The sequence below is a fragment of the Tamandua tetradactyla genome, chromosome 1 (assembly GCF_023851605.1).
Source record: "Tamandua tetradactyla isolate mTamTet1 chromosome 1, mTamTet1.pri, whole genome shotgun sequence".
Taxonomy (NCBI): domain Eukaryota; kingdom Metazoa; phylum Chordata; class Mammalia; order Pilosa; family Myrmecophagidae; genus Tamandua; species Tamandua tetradactyla.
In genome coordinates this window covers 172840091-172854101 of record NC_135327.1, presented here as the reverse complement: position 1 = coordinate 172854101, position 14011 = coordinate 172840091, and the positions used below count along the sequence as shown (strand labels likewise).

The window sequence follows — 14011 nt, the reverse complement described above, 5'->3', positions numbered from 1 at the left end:
ATCTGGTCCAGGGACCCATCTGGAAGTTATAGATTTGTGGAAAGTTACCCTAGTGCATGGAACCTTTATAGAATCTTATATAATGCCCTACGTGTTCTTTAGTATTGGCTGGAATGGTTTTGGTTGCAGTTTAGCTAGTTACGGTAAGTAGCAGTCTTTAACTGACTCTTGCCTAATAGTGACCTCCAGAGTAGCCTCTCGACTCTATAAACTCTCTTAGACACTGATACCTTATTTGTTACACTTCTTTTCCCCCTTTTGGTCAGGATGGCATTGTGATCCCGTGGTGCCAGGGCCAGACTCATCCCTAGGGGCGACCCTTGATTTAAAGTGGTAGAGAATATGGGCTTCTTGCTTGTTCATCCAGGGGTGTTTCGATCTCTGAGCTCTCTTCAAAATGTCTCTGCCGTTTATTCTCTCATAAAGGACTCCAGTGAAGATAAGTAAGACCGACATTGAATTGGGTGAGTCACATCTCCATGGAAACAGCCTAATCAAAAACTCCCACCAGCAATAGGTCTGCACCCACAAGAATGGAGTAGAAGAACCTGGGTGTTCTGGGTTACATAACAGTTTCAGACCAGCACGTTCCATAAGCCTTGTCCCCTTTCTACCTTCCAGAGGTAACCTCTGTTCTGAATTTGGTGTTTATCATTCTCATGTTTATGTTTTTACACTTTTACTAAATACATATTTATTTGCAAACATAAATAGTATCATTTTGTGCTATGTAGTATTTTGGTACATGTTTTAAAACAAGATACAAACTTGATATCTTGCAAGCTAAATCAAGGAGACTCTATGAGAAGATGATTAACATGCAGATAGTTTATTAAGGAGATTTTAGGATTAACACCTATGGAAAGAACTAGGCTTTGGTACAGGATGAAATTGGGCTGCAATGCAGTTAGAGCAAAGGCCTCAGCTAATTTCAAAGGGAGCACTGAAGGTGGGCTAGCCCTTCAGAATTGACTAGCGTTGGAGTGAGGGGTTGGTCTTTGTAGATTCACTTGACGGTTATTTAATGCAGTCTTTCACTAGAGAGGGTCTGAGACCTTGGTGAGGAGACTCTTTTTAATAGATGAGGGTTAACAGATTGCCTCTGGGGGATTAAATCTTTCAGTCCTGGAGAGTGACCTAAGAAGACTGTCTCAGCATTCACTATAATACTATATTATATGTGTCGTCTGAACTAGCCTTTTTTGCTCAATATTGTGTTTTGAGATTTATTTGTATTAATATTTGATAGCTCTCATTTACTCATTTTAATTTTTTTTTTAGTATTCAATTTTATAAATGTATTTCAAATACATTTTTCTGTTGACGGACTTTTTAAGTTTTTGTAGTTTTTCACTATTAAAAAAATGTGGCTGTTAACATTCTTTTGTATATCTCCCTATTGCATATACCAGATTTTATTGGAGTATATAACTAGAGTGAAATTACTGGATCCTAGGCTATGAAGAGTTTCAAATTTAATAATTACAATGAAATTGCTCTCTAAAGTGATTATACCTTGCTTCATATTCTCACAAATACTAGTCGCTGTCAGACTTTAATTTTCCCAGTTTTATGGGGATAAGGTGATAATTCGTAGTTTTAATTGGAATTATTTGGGTCACTAGAGAGATGGGGAATTTCTTGTCTGTGTACTACCTATTTGTGTATCTTCTGTGAAGTATGTATTTTAATCATTTGTCCATTTTTTTATTGATTTCTTTTTCTTATTGATCTGTAGACAATCTTTGTATGGTCTGGATACCAGTTTTTTGTTGTCTATATATATATTGCAAAAACTCCCTGAGATTTAGTCTTAATTGTTGAATTTCTTTTTTTGTGAAGTCTTTTATTGAACAGGAGTTTCTTTTTAATGCAGAATTCATCAGTTATTTCTTGTGTGTTTTATTTTAAAAATGCTCCCTTTGACTGAGGTCATATAACAATTTTATCCTCTGTTTTCTTCTAGAAGTTTTAAAAGTTATGTTTTTCACAGTTTATCCTGTAATTCATCTAAAATGAGATTTCATGGATAATGTGAGGTGTAGATACCTTTTATTTTTCTTATTGACAGCCAATTGTCTTAATACCATATATTCACCACTTCATCGTTTCTGCCTTGATATGCAGTGCCATTTCAGTCATACCAATATTCCAACTAAGTAAATCTCTTTTGGGTTCTTAATTTTGTTCTACTGGTCTACGTCTTTTCTTCTTACTCCAAATTCATACTTTTTTTTAGTCTGTCATTATTTATTTTGTTTTATGTTTTATTGTCTGGTAGATAGGTCCCCTTTCATTGTTCTTAGTTAAGATTATCACTACTCTTGGCCCTTTGTTCTTCCAAATACATTTTTAGAATTGTCTTCCATGAACAGTTTTCCTTTGATTGAATTTATAGATTAAGTTGAGGAGAATTGACTTCTTTTAGGGCTTAAAGTTTCCTGTATATATCACCTCAATATCTTTATTTAGGTCCCTTCTTATTGTACCCATAATTGTGATAACTTACTTTCTTATTAAATATTGACATTTTTGCATGCTAATGATTATATAACCATATCTTGGCTAGACAGTAATTTACCATGCCCCTTATGACATTTAGATTAACATATTTTCACAATGAGTATTCTTATGCACACATAAGATATTTTATGTTATTATTTACTTGGGATTTATGAGAAAAATATCTAACTTAATTTTTTCTCAGATGGTTAGTTTTTGAAAGTTTTATACTTTTGGTATGATTTACTTTGTTTTTTATGTCCCGCTACCATATAACCATAACATGTCCATATATAGCAGACACTCAATAACTGTTTGAATAAATGAATCAATTTTTCATATTTATTTTGTTTTCAGACAAATGTGTAAAGACACATTTTTGGGGTTTTTTTTTTGGCCTAATGAGGACTATGCATCATCTATTTCCTAAATTCTAGAACTTTTTTGACTAGAGCAAATAAATCTTCAGATTTCCTTTTAAATTAAAATTAAGAGCAATTAATTATTGCCGGGAACAAAATCATGCCAAATGTTTATTCTCTAAAGACAAAATGTTTTTCTTTATTGAACTGTGCTTCAAAGGCTTTACCCTCCTTTTTAAAAAACATGCCTTGCATAGTACCACGTGTTTGCTGATTGTGTTGATTCTTGAAAATAGATAATAAGTGTGCTATTTGGTTGAAGAAATCTTATTTTTGGAAGAAGCTTTGTTTTGTTTTGTTTTGTTTTTAATGTGGACTGCTTTCTCTTACAAATCCTTAAAGGAATTCTGTGTCCTATTTCTCTGACTTACGTTTTTTTATGGTAAGGAAGTAGGATAACAGATCCTGTTGGGTAGGTGAGAGAAGTATGGATAACTCTTTCTCACACCTGCTTGGAATCTGGCCATGGTATTTGCTTAGGAAAGTATGGAGACTGGATTGTAATGTGTTTTCACAGAACACTTATGGCTCCAGGCCAATTTGTTCAGCTTTTGTCTTTTTCCTTGTAAAGAATTGCCTGTTTTTCACTTCATATGGGAAGTGAAAAACTTCAGAGAACTTAAGCACTTCAGAGAACTTTGTTCTTGTCACATGCACACCATCTGGGTCTCTTGGCAGTTTAGACAGGTTCCCAAATTGGCCAGTATACAATGTTGGTCAGCATTGAGACTGATCAGGATTCCAGCCTATGTTTGTTTTTTGTTGGTGTAATCAATGCTGAGGATACATGAAGTATCATCAGAGCTTTGGGCTCAATTTTTAAAAACATTTAAATAAATTGTTTTAGAATAGTTTTAGATTTGCTGAAAAGTTGCAAAGATAGGGCAGAGAGTTCCTGTAGGCCTCTCACCCTATTTCCCCATTGCTAACAATTAAATTATTGTGTTACATTTGTTACAGACAAAGAACAAACATTGGTACATTACTATTAATTAACCACTGCACTTTATTCACATTTCACTAATTTTCCCGCATGTCCGTTTTACCATTCCAGCATTCCACCTAGGATACCAATTACATTTAGTTGTCGTATTTCCTTACTTTCTTCTGGTCTGTTACAGTTTCTCAGACTCCCCATGTTTTTGATGACCCTGTCAGTTTTGAGTTATCCTGATCAGTTTTTTAATAGAATGTTCCTCAATTTGGGTTTTTCTGCTGTTGTTCTCATAATTAGGCTGAGGTTATGGATTTGGGGAAGAAAAACCACAGAGGCATTGTGTCATTCTCATCACATCATATCAAGGAAGCATGCTATCAAACATGACTTATCACTGATGATACTGACTTTGGTCACCTGGCCAGGATGGTATTTGACAGGTTTCTCTCCTGTAAATTTATTTCTCTTCTGACCTTTACTTTCATTGCCCCTCCCACCCCTTTCATACTCTACTCTTTGCAAGCAGGTCACCCTGAGTGCAGCATAGGCTCATTTTAGTTTTGTTAATAGTTTCATCTGTGTACCCTGTTACACAGGGTTATATTTATATATGTTATATATTTATTTATATATTTTAACATATATATGTTATATTTTAAGCCATACCCAATTCTTTTTTTGTACCACAAATGTACAAATTTTGTGCTTAAAGCCTTAAGAATATAAACTTTGCCACTGGGGAAACCCCAGATACTGTGTCAAACATTAGGGACACCCAAATCAATAGGCCAAGCCCTTGATCTTGAGGCTTCCTCTTGTGAAACTTATGTATGCAGTAGAGAAGTTTAGCCTATCTACAGGTATGCCTAAGAGTCACCTCCGGAGAACCTCTTTCGTTGCTCAAATGTGGCTTCTCTCTCACTAAGTCCAAATCTGCAAGTGAAATTATTGCCCTCCCCTGTATGTAGAACATAACATCCAGGGATGAAAGTCTCCCTGGCAACATGGGAGATGACCCCTAGGGATGAGTTTGGTCCTGGCACTGAGGGATCAACAGTGCCATCCTGACCAAAAGGGGGAAAGAAGTGTAACAAATAAGGCATCAGTGGTGGCTGAGAGAGTTCAAATAGAGTCAAGAGACTACTCTGGAGGTCATTCTTACACAAGCTTCAGTTAGACATTGCTATTATAACTTGCTAAACCAAAACCAAAACCATTCCTGCCAGTACTAAAGAATACCTTGGACATTATTTAAGATTCTGCAAAGGTTCCATGCACTAGGGTAATTTTCCAGAAACCTACAACCTCTAGATGGGTCCCTGGACTAGATAAGTCCTGAAATGCAGAGAGACCAACCTTTCCAGAACATCGACTAGTTCCATTCCATCCCCCCCCCCACCCCATATTATAGATAACCCCTTCCAACATGAAAAAGTCAGAATGGTCATAGCCCTAATATCCCTAAAGAGTAAGAGAAAGATCAAAGGTGATGGTGGAGTTATACAGAGAAGGTAAGGTTTAACAAATGAGTATGAGTGCTGAATCATTATATTGATATTTCTTTTAGTCTCCAGTACCTTAGAGCAGCTAGAAGTAAAAACCTAAAAATTGTGAAATTGTAACCCATACCAAACTCTGAAATCTGTTCTGCAACTAATTGTTGTAATGTGCTTTGAAATTTATTGCTTTTTGATATTTCTTTTAGTCTCCAGTGTCTTGGAGCAGCCAGAAGAAAAAATGAAACTGTAATCCATACCAAACTTTAAAATCTGTTGTATAACTACTTGTTAAAATATACTTGGAAATTTATTCCTTTTTTGTATATATGTTATTTTTCACAATTTAAAAAATGTTAAAAAAAAAACACAAATAAAAAAAAAGAAAGCCTGAAGAATAAATGTAACTAGCTTATACCTAAGAAGAATTTGAAGTAGTTAGTAGCTAGGTTGAGTCTTTCTTCTTTCTCATGTGCTTTGTTTATTGGTTTTATTTTTAAGTCTTCATACTATGTAAACTCCATATTTGTGTGGCATTGATTAATCTGTTCTGCTTATATGGTTGTACATCTTGCACTTTTATTCTTTTAGCGTAAGAAAACTTCATTTTTTCTTTTTGTTGGGGAATAATGTTTAGCATAAGAACATTTTATTGGTTTTGAAGCTTATTTAGTAAACACCAAAATGAATTTATTCTAATTAATTTTGATGGAAATCTTTCTACATATAAAATTATCATAAAGATTTATAATAGGTACTCTCTGACACTTATTCTGACTTTGCAATAGATATTTTAATCTTCCACACACCTTCTCTACCTGTGAAACATCTTAACCTTTATTTGGGAGTTCAGATTATATAACGTGGGAGTTCAGATTACAGATTGTTGTTTTTCTGTTACTTGTGAGGTGAAATTTTGAATTAATTTAATTTTTTTGTCTGATTACTGTTTTCCATTAAACTCAATTGACTATATTTTCATTTCAGTCCTATCTTTAAATATTATGTGCTCTTGGAAAACTTAAAAAAAACAAAAAACCCCTGTGATAAATTCTGCCAAAAATGACCATTTTCACAAATCCATGTTAGCAGACATTTGGTTTCATTAAGGTGGACTGGTCAAAATGTCTTTTCAGAACATTACAACTTCTTTTTTACTTGTGCTGTTGTGAATTTATTTATGACATTGTTTTGAGTATGTAAGGATATTTTTGTCTTTAAGGCAATCTTAGACTTTGGTACTAGGGAAAAAAGTTAAAAATACATTTCAAGGAATCTTTTTTGCTCACTTCATGTCACATGGTATGACACCTCAAAAAAGAATACTGGTTTTTGGTTTTTTTTTTTTTTTGCATGGGCAGGCACTGGAAATCGAACCTGGGTCTTCAGCATAGCAGGTAAGAATTCTGCCTGCTAAACGACTGTGGCCAACTCAAGAATACTGTTTTTAATTGACCCTAGGGGAAGTCCTTTCCAGAGTCCCTCAGTTCTACTTTCAGTAAGTCAAAAGAGTCTTAAATTTGTGTGGGGGATTCCCACGTATTCTATAATGACTCTTTTTTCAAAGTTTTCATATATGTGTAAAATGTATGATATTGTTTGTGTTTTATATCTTAATTTTGTGAGGGTTGTTTAGTGTACCATTATTTTGTTTGTTTTACTCATTCTTTTTTCTAAGTATAGATGTGCAAGAATGAAAAAGACTGCACTATAAAGTGATATATAAAAAATTGATTTGTTCTTAGGTGGTTTAAAGGCCTATTAAATATAAGATCTTTGAATATATACTGGATTTTTCTGCAGCAAGTGAAAACTCTACAGAGCTCGAATTTGGATATAGATTCTCCCTTAGGGCATTCATTGATGTTGATGCCTTTCACTGCACTCTTGTTCCTTCTCTGGCTAGCTCCAGGCTCTCCCGTGTACTCAGGAACCAAAACATACTTCTACTCAGACCTGGCAGGCTTCCAACAAGTTAATGTTTAGGTTAATTCATGAGCCTTGAAGTGATCTTCAAAAAGTGATAAATGTCGAACCATTTATTTTGGGAAAATATATTAGGATAAAGAGCTGTGATATATCTTATCATACTAGGAGTGTATCTGTGTGGACCACTTACTCTGTGTCCTGTACTTTACTGAGCTTTTGTAAAAAATGGCTTATCTAGGGGTAGTGCCATATATATCAGTTGCTTTGTTCTCACAGGAATATGTGGAAAAAACCAGCAGTAGACAAGACTCCACCATCAACTCTACCACTCTGTAAGCACACCAAATGGAAGCTGTATAAAATGAAGAACCATAGTTATTGGTTCACAGAAAGCAAAGTTCCTTGGGCATTCTTTTTGTCTTATTCTCCAGCATCATGTCCAATCCTTAGTGGAAGTGTGTTTATTGGGAGTGCACCTAGAGATGTGAAGGGTGGTGAAAATGTGTATGTGTAAGTCAGAGGGAGAGACACTTTTTTTTTTTAAGAACTTAAAGGCATTTAAAAGTACCCATCCCAAAGCAGCAAACAGCAATAGAGTTTTTCCTGAATTTTCCTAGTTCATTCTCAGACCTTTATATTTCATGATATGAATGTGATGTTTTCATGAACAAGCTAAATTTTTATGTTCTTATGCCAAGAAGATTCAAGTCTGCTATGACGGTGGTTGGAAATGGTTATCCATATTTTATTTTCTTTTAACTTTATTTCTGTAAAATCCTGTATTTTTCCTCTAGTTTTAAAATTTCAGTAAATTTTACATCTCTATACATTGCTTCCTTTCGTAGCCTGATATCATTTTCTCCTGGATGTTTGTGTTTTTAGTGGGCTTAAGGCCTTCCCCTTAATCCCCTTTCTGTGTAGAATCTTCAGGGGAGCACTGCTCAGGTTGCCCTTTTGAATTACAGTCCCCTCTTAGTCCAGAGGCTATCTTTTGACCCAGATTTCATCTCAGTGATGTTTTCTAAGCCACACAGTGATTACCTCTTTCAGTAAATTTTTTTCAGCTTTGTCTCTCTCCAAAGAAGTCTGTTGTTTTTCAGCTTTGTCTCTCTCCAAAGATGTCTTAGTCTCAGGTTATCCTATTTGATTTTAACTAAAACTCAGAGCATCTAAAAGTGGGTGGCACAAGGAGATGTAATGCCTTTGCATGGAAGATTAACTCCTCCACTAGACTATTAACATTCATTAATTTAACATTCATTTATTGTACACTCATTTTGAGCAAGGCTCTGTGATGGTGATAATGCAATGAAAATGACCAGTACCCACTATTTCAGTAATCTTCCAGACTAGTGAGATGCAGTGCAATGCAGTAACAGCTGTGATATGGAAGCATGGAAAGACCCACAGTCCAAACATTCATGGCAGGTTTGTGCTGAAAGAGCTGACATATAATTTAGGTTTTGGAGAATGGATAGAAGTAAATTGAAAGAAGATGGGGCTATGATAAGGAGAAGGAGCAGAGAGTGAGAGGGAAATAGCAGGCTTTGGTAGTGCTCCATGGGGGAAATTGCTGTGTATCTTAAGACATGTAGTGACTACACAATAAGGAACATGCTGGGAACTGCAGGCAGTTAGGACCTGCTTTAGGTTAGGGCTCATTAAAGAAAACTTTTCATTCAGTTTAGTTATGAGCAGATGCCAACATTTTATCACAGTTTTGCAGTGCAAGGGAAAAGGCTCCTGGTAAGCATTTTCAGAGATTCATCCTTGGTAGGCACATGTTATAGGACGATAGAATGATTAGATCATCATTTAATGTCTTCGTTAAAGATCTTTACATTCTCACTACTAGGTGACAGTCAACTGTCATAGTTGGATACTATAAGCTTCTGAGAATAAGGCTTAATCTTAAAATTCATCACAAAATTGCTCAAGCATCTTACCTGGAATGCTGTCATTTCTTTCCAGTAGAATGTTGTGAATTACATAGTAGGCAGCTTGGTTCTGTTTCAAACAAGGTTTGAAACAGTTTTTCTTTCATAGGTTCGAACTCCCAGGTCAGTTATCAGGGAGTTCTCTGATAAAAAACTTTCAAATTAAGCTGAAGTCAGTTTTGATTTTTATCCTGAGGGTAGTAGGGAGCCACTGAGGAAATTTAAATAGAAAGAAAGTATCAGTGATCAGTGTGGAGAGTGGATTGGCTGCAGTATGAGTCTGGGGCAGCAGGGATAGTATTTAGTGGAATGTTTTAATTATCCATGGGAGCAATGATGAGGGTCTTGAGTTCAGGTCTATTTCTTCCTTTGCCCCCTCTTCCCCAAACCCTCCCACCTAGAGCAGCTCTGAGGTAGGAGCAAAGCTGGGGGTGTGGAAGTAGAGGTGGAAAATAGTAATTGCTTTGTCTCCAGAAGACGTGTTTTGTTTTTTTTTTAATAAATATTTAAAACGTCTTCATTCACAGTTGGCAAAAACAGGAAGCCACCAAGATATCCTTCCGTAGGTGAATGTATACATAAATGATGTTACATACATATAATGGAGTATCATTCAGCAATAAAAAGAAATGAGTTATCAGACACAGAAAGATAAATTTTAAATGTGTATTGCTAAATGAAAGAAGCTACTCTGGAAAGGTTGGATACTATATGATTACAATTATATGAAATTCTGTCAAAAGCAAAATTATAGCAACAGTTTAGAGGTCAGTGGTTGCCAGGGATTTGGGGTGAGAAATAGAATTGAATACGTAAAAATAGGGGAGCTGTTTTAGGGCAATGAAAGTACTCTATGATTCTGTAATGGTGAACACATAGCACTATGCATTTGTGAAAACCAGAAGAGGTGGTTTTAAAAAATTTTATTTAAAGTAATATGTTTTGTTTTGTTTTTTACATTTGCATCTATTCAGAAAAAGAAATAAAACGAAAGCAGGAAAATAAATTTATACATACCATACCCCTTACCCCTCCCTTTCATTGATCACTAGCATTTCAAACTAAATTTATTTTAACATCTGTTCCCCTTATATTTTTATTCCGTATGTTCTACTCGTCTATTGACAAGGTAGATAAAAGGAGCATCAGACACAAGCTTTTCACAATCACACAGTCACATTGTGAAAGCTCTATCATTATACAATCATCTTCCAGAAACATGGCTGCTGGAATACAGCTCTACATTTTCAGGCAATTCCCTCCAGCCTCTCCATTACATCTTGAATAACAAGGTGATATCTATTTAATGCATAAGAATAACCTCCAGGATAACCTCTCAACTCTGTTTTGAATCTCTCAGACATTGACACTTTATTTTGTCTCATTTCACTCTTCCCCCTTTTGGTAGAGAAAGTTTTCTCAATCCCTTGATGCCGAGTCTCAGCTCATTCTAGGGTTTTTTCCAATCGCTTGATGCTGAGTGTCAGCTCATTCTAGGATTTTTGTCCTACATTGCCAGGAAGGTTTGCTCCCCTAAGAGTCATGTCCCATGTAGACAGGGGGAGGGTGGTGAGTTTGCTTGTTGTATTGGCTGGAGACAGAGGCCACATCTGAGCAAGAAAAGAGGTTCTCTTGGGGGTGACTCTTAGGCCTAATTTTAAGTAGGCTTGATCTATCCTTTGTGGGGTTAAGTTTCATATGAACAAACTCCAAGACTGGGGGCTCAGCCTATAGCTTTGGTTGTCCACACTGCTTGTGAGAATATCAAGAATTCAACTTGGGGAAGTTGAATCTCTCCCTGTTCTCACCATTCCCCAAAGGGAACTTTGCAAATACTTTTCCACTCACTGATCAAATCACTCTGGGGTTCATCAGGGCATCACTCTGGATAAACCAACGCATTCTCATGTCCTACCCAAGGTTCCAAGTACTTATGATGTTCAATCAAGCTATCTGCGTAAGTTGTATTAGGAAATGCAGTAGTCAAAATATAAATTTTGTACCAAATAAACATTTTTTACTTTAGTCTCACACATAATAAAGTAGTATGTTGACATAATGATTAAAATGATGGTGAAAAAATGTTAGAAGAAACAAATGTCTGACTTTGAGATGAGATTCAGAAGAAAGTACTCAAAGCCCTTTCTGATGGGCCTACTCTGCCTCCAACCACTGGCCCTAGTTGTCCCAACCTTCCACCCCTCCCCACCTGTGTGGTCACAACCCTCTCCCCAGCCACCATTTCAGAACCAGAGGCAGGGTTAGATCACTGAATTATCTGGCCTTCCCTTGGCACTGAGGCTGTTTTCAGTGTCCCTGTTCTAATTTACTGGAATTATGGATTCAGCCCTTTCTCAAAGGTCTGCTGGTTGAACCTACTTCAGCTGACTTCAGTGCATCTCCTGTGGAAAAATAGAACCGTCAGAGATGCCCTTACCCCAAGCTGTGCACATGTTGGTATACAGTGATCTCTGTCATTTTCTTGACATAAAGCAAAATAAGTCTTCTATGTTTTCTTGTCACTGTTTAATGATAAGTAGTGTCATCCTGAGCAGAGGTGTAGCCAGATTGAAAGAAATGCCAGAGTGAGGGAAAGAACCTGAGTGAGGGAAGTGAGTTTGGGGGTGAAGTCTGTAGCATGGGGAGGGACACACTTCTCTGACTGTTCTCCTTTGATATCTTCATGATCTTGCTTTTCAATGTCTTCTTTGTTGTTTTTTATCATAATGTTTAACCACTGTCATGCCAACATATGGCATAAAAATAGCACCCCACAATTACCTGATAATAGACTTTATAGATGATAGTGTGTATGTTCTATCTATAATTAAGTACTGTGTGTTTATAGATATATTTGAAAATATGCATTTACTTTCTAAATTTGATGTGGATAGGGATTTGGCCTCTTTGGCTTTTAATCCTATTAGAAACCAACATTCAAAATAAATAAGCTCACCTTTTTTTTTTTTTTTTTTTTTTTTTTACTTCTGGGTTACCAGAATATCTTGCTCAAAGAATGCAGGAGGACTTACCTTTTAGGACCAAAAGTAGTGATTCATACTTGCAAGTTAGAAATGAAAATTCGTTTGAGCCTCTTTGTTCAGTCAGGACGTTTCCTAGGCAACCACTTATACAATAACTAAATGATGAGGAACTGAGAGGGATGTACTTGAAAGTGTTAATACTTAGATGGAATCTTTGTTACTTTGAGATCTCAGTATGCATTTTTTCATTTAAAATAACTAAATTTAAAAAGGCAGTACTTATTTATAGATAGAATATATACACTATTATTAATGTGTGTGTGTTTTGCTTTGTCCTTTTATGCTCTTTCTCTGAAGGAAAGTTTTAATTTTTTTTAATGTTGGCTTATTTGGGAAAGCAAAAGTGAATTTATTGTGTGAAGTGATTGCATTTAGCCATGGAGTTATTTGGGAAAGCAAATTTTTTTTTCAGTGTGCCTTTATCTGAGTTCATTATTATTGGTAGAATTTCTAGTATGTGGGAAAGGTTCCTAGTCATATATTTCTTCTTTCTTTGTTCATCCTTGAATTTATATTTACCCAGATGCTTTAGTTGTTTCAGACTACATTCAGATTTTGGTTTTTACTGCTCTTTGGAGGCTCAGGGGAAAGTATAGAAACACTTGAATTGTAATAATCCGTGAATGGAATAATAGACTCTTTTAGCAAATAAATATGACCTCAGTTTGCTGAAATTTATCTCTCACTCTTTACTTACATCCTTTTATATAGTTTTTTGCTTGTCTGACCTTAAGTATATGATAATCATTTCTCTTCCTCTGCAAAACATTAATACTTCTTGATTAAATTAAATTCCATTTTAATGAATAAAATGCCTTTTTTCTCTTGTACTAGTGAAAGAGGAAAGTCCTACTAGTTATGTGACAGATTCATTTGCAGCAATTTTAGAAATAGTAAATATCTGCAAAGAACCAGAATATTAAAAAGATTAGCAGTGCTAATTTTAAATAGGGTTATGTTATGATCCTAACTCAGGTGTTCTATAGAAATGTTAAGTACAAGATGAGATATAGAAAACGGCTATTTCCATTAGAAAATGAGAGGGGGGCCACCTCCCCACTTAGAGTACCTACTGGCTATGGAAACAATGAGTTTATAGCCACAGTAATTTGAAATTGCTTTTGAATGCCCATATTGATTTCCTCTATTGCCAATAACCTTGAGCATCTCCTACAATATAAATGTGGCAGATAAGTAAGAAAACTTTGTTGTAATGTTTTTTCCTCCTTCCTGGAGATCTAGATAGATGGAAGGAATTATGATAGCAAATTGTATTCTAAAGCCAATGCTCTGGGCTTCTTTTTTCTTACAGCAAAAGTGAAAATTTTCTAATTGTTAATATCAAAATGCGTATCAGTATAATTACCTTTAAGAAACCCAATTTTTGACACTGACTTTTCATTGATATTGATGGTGCAGTTCTCTTCTTGATTTTAACTTGTTTCACTTAAATTAGACATTTGAAATTTATGTTGTCAGGCTGTACTCTGTGTAAAGTACACACACACAGAAAAATATTTTTTAAAGAAGGTGGGCTATAAATAAGGTAATGCTTTGGTTTAATATTTATAAAATCTACATTTTTACTTATTTGTGTGTGAGATAAAAATGGATTGATTTGTTCATTTTTTCCCACTAAATGTGTTCTATTTACCAGCCACTCCTCTAGGCATTGAGAATACAAAGATCAAGCCGTTGTTCCTGTTTCGAAGGTGCTAATAAATCCAGAAGGAGAGGCATGCAA

At 35.4% G+C, this 14011-nt stretch overlaps 1 protein-coding gene across 41 annotated transcripts in view; it reads left to right on the top strand.

The window, feature by feature from the left end:
• The window catches only part of LOC143660720 (uncharacterized), a 298041-nt gene that overhangs the window by 79863 nt on the left and 204167 nt on the right, over positions 1-14011 (top strand). For 5 of the 41 annotated variants that reach the window (XR_013164392.1, XR_013164409.1, XR_013164402.1 and 2 more), the window contains exon 2: positions 1-14011. This exon is cut by the window's left edge. The exons of 14 other annotated variants lie outside the window; for them this stretch is intronic. The gene's annotated coding sequence lies outside the window, so the exon portion shown is untranslated. 22 more of the 41 variants (XR_013164507.1, XR_013164498.1, XR_013164414.1 and 19 more) reach the window with 15 other exon arrangements.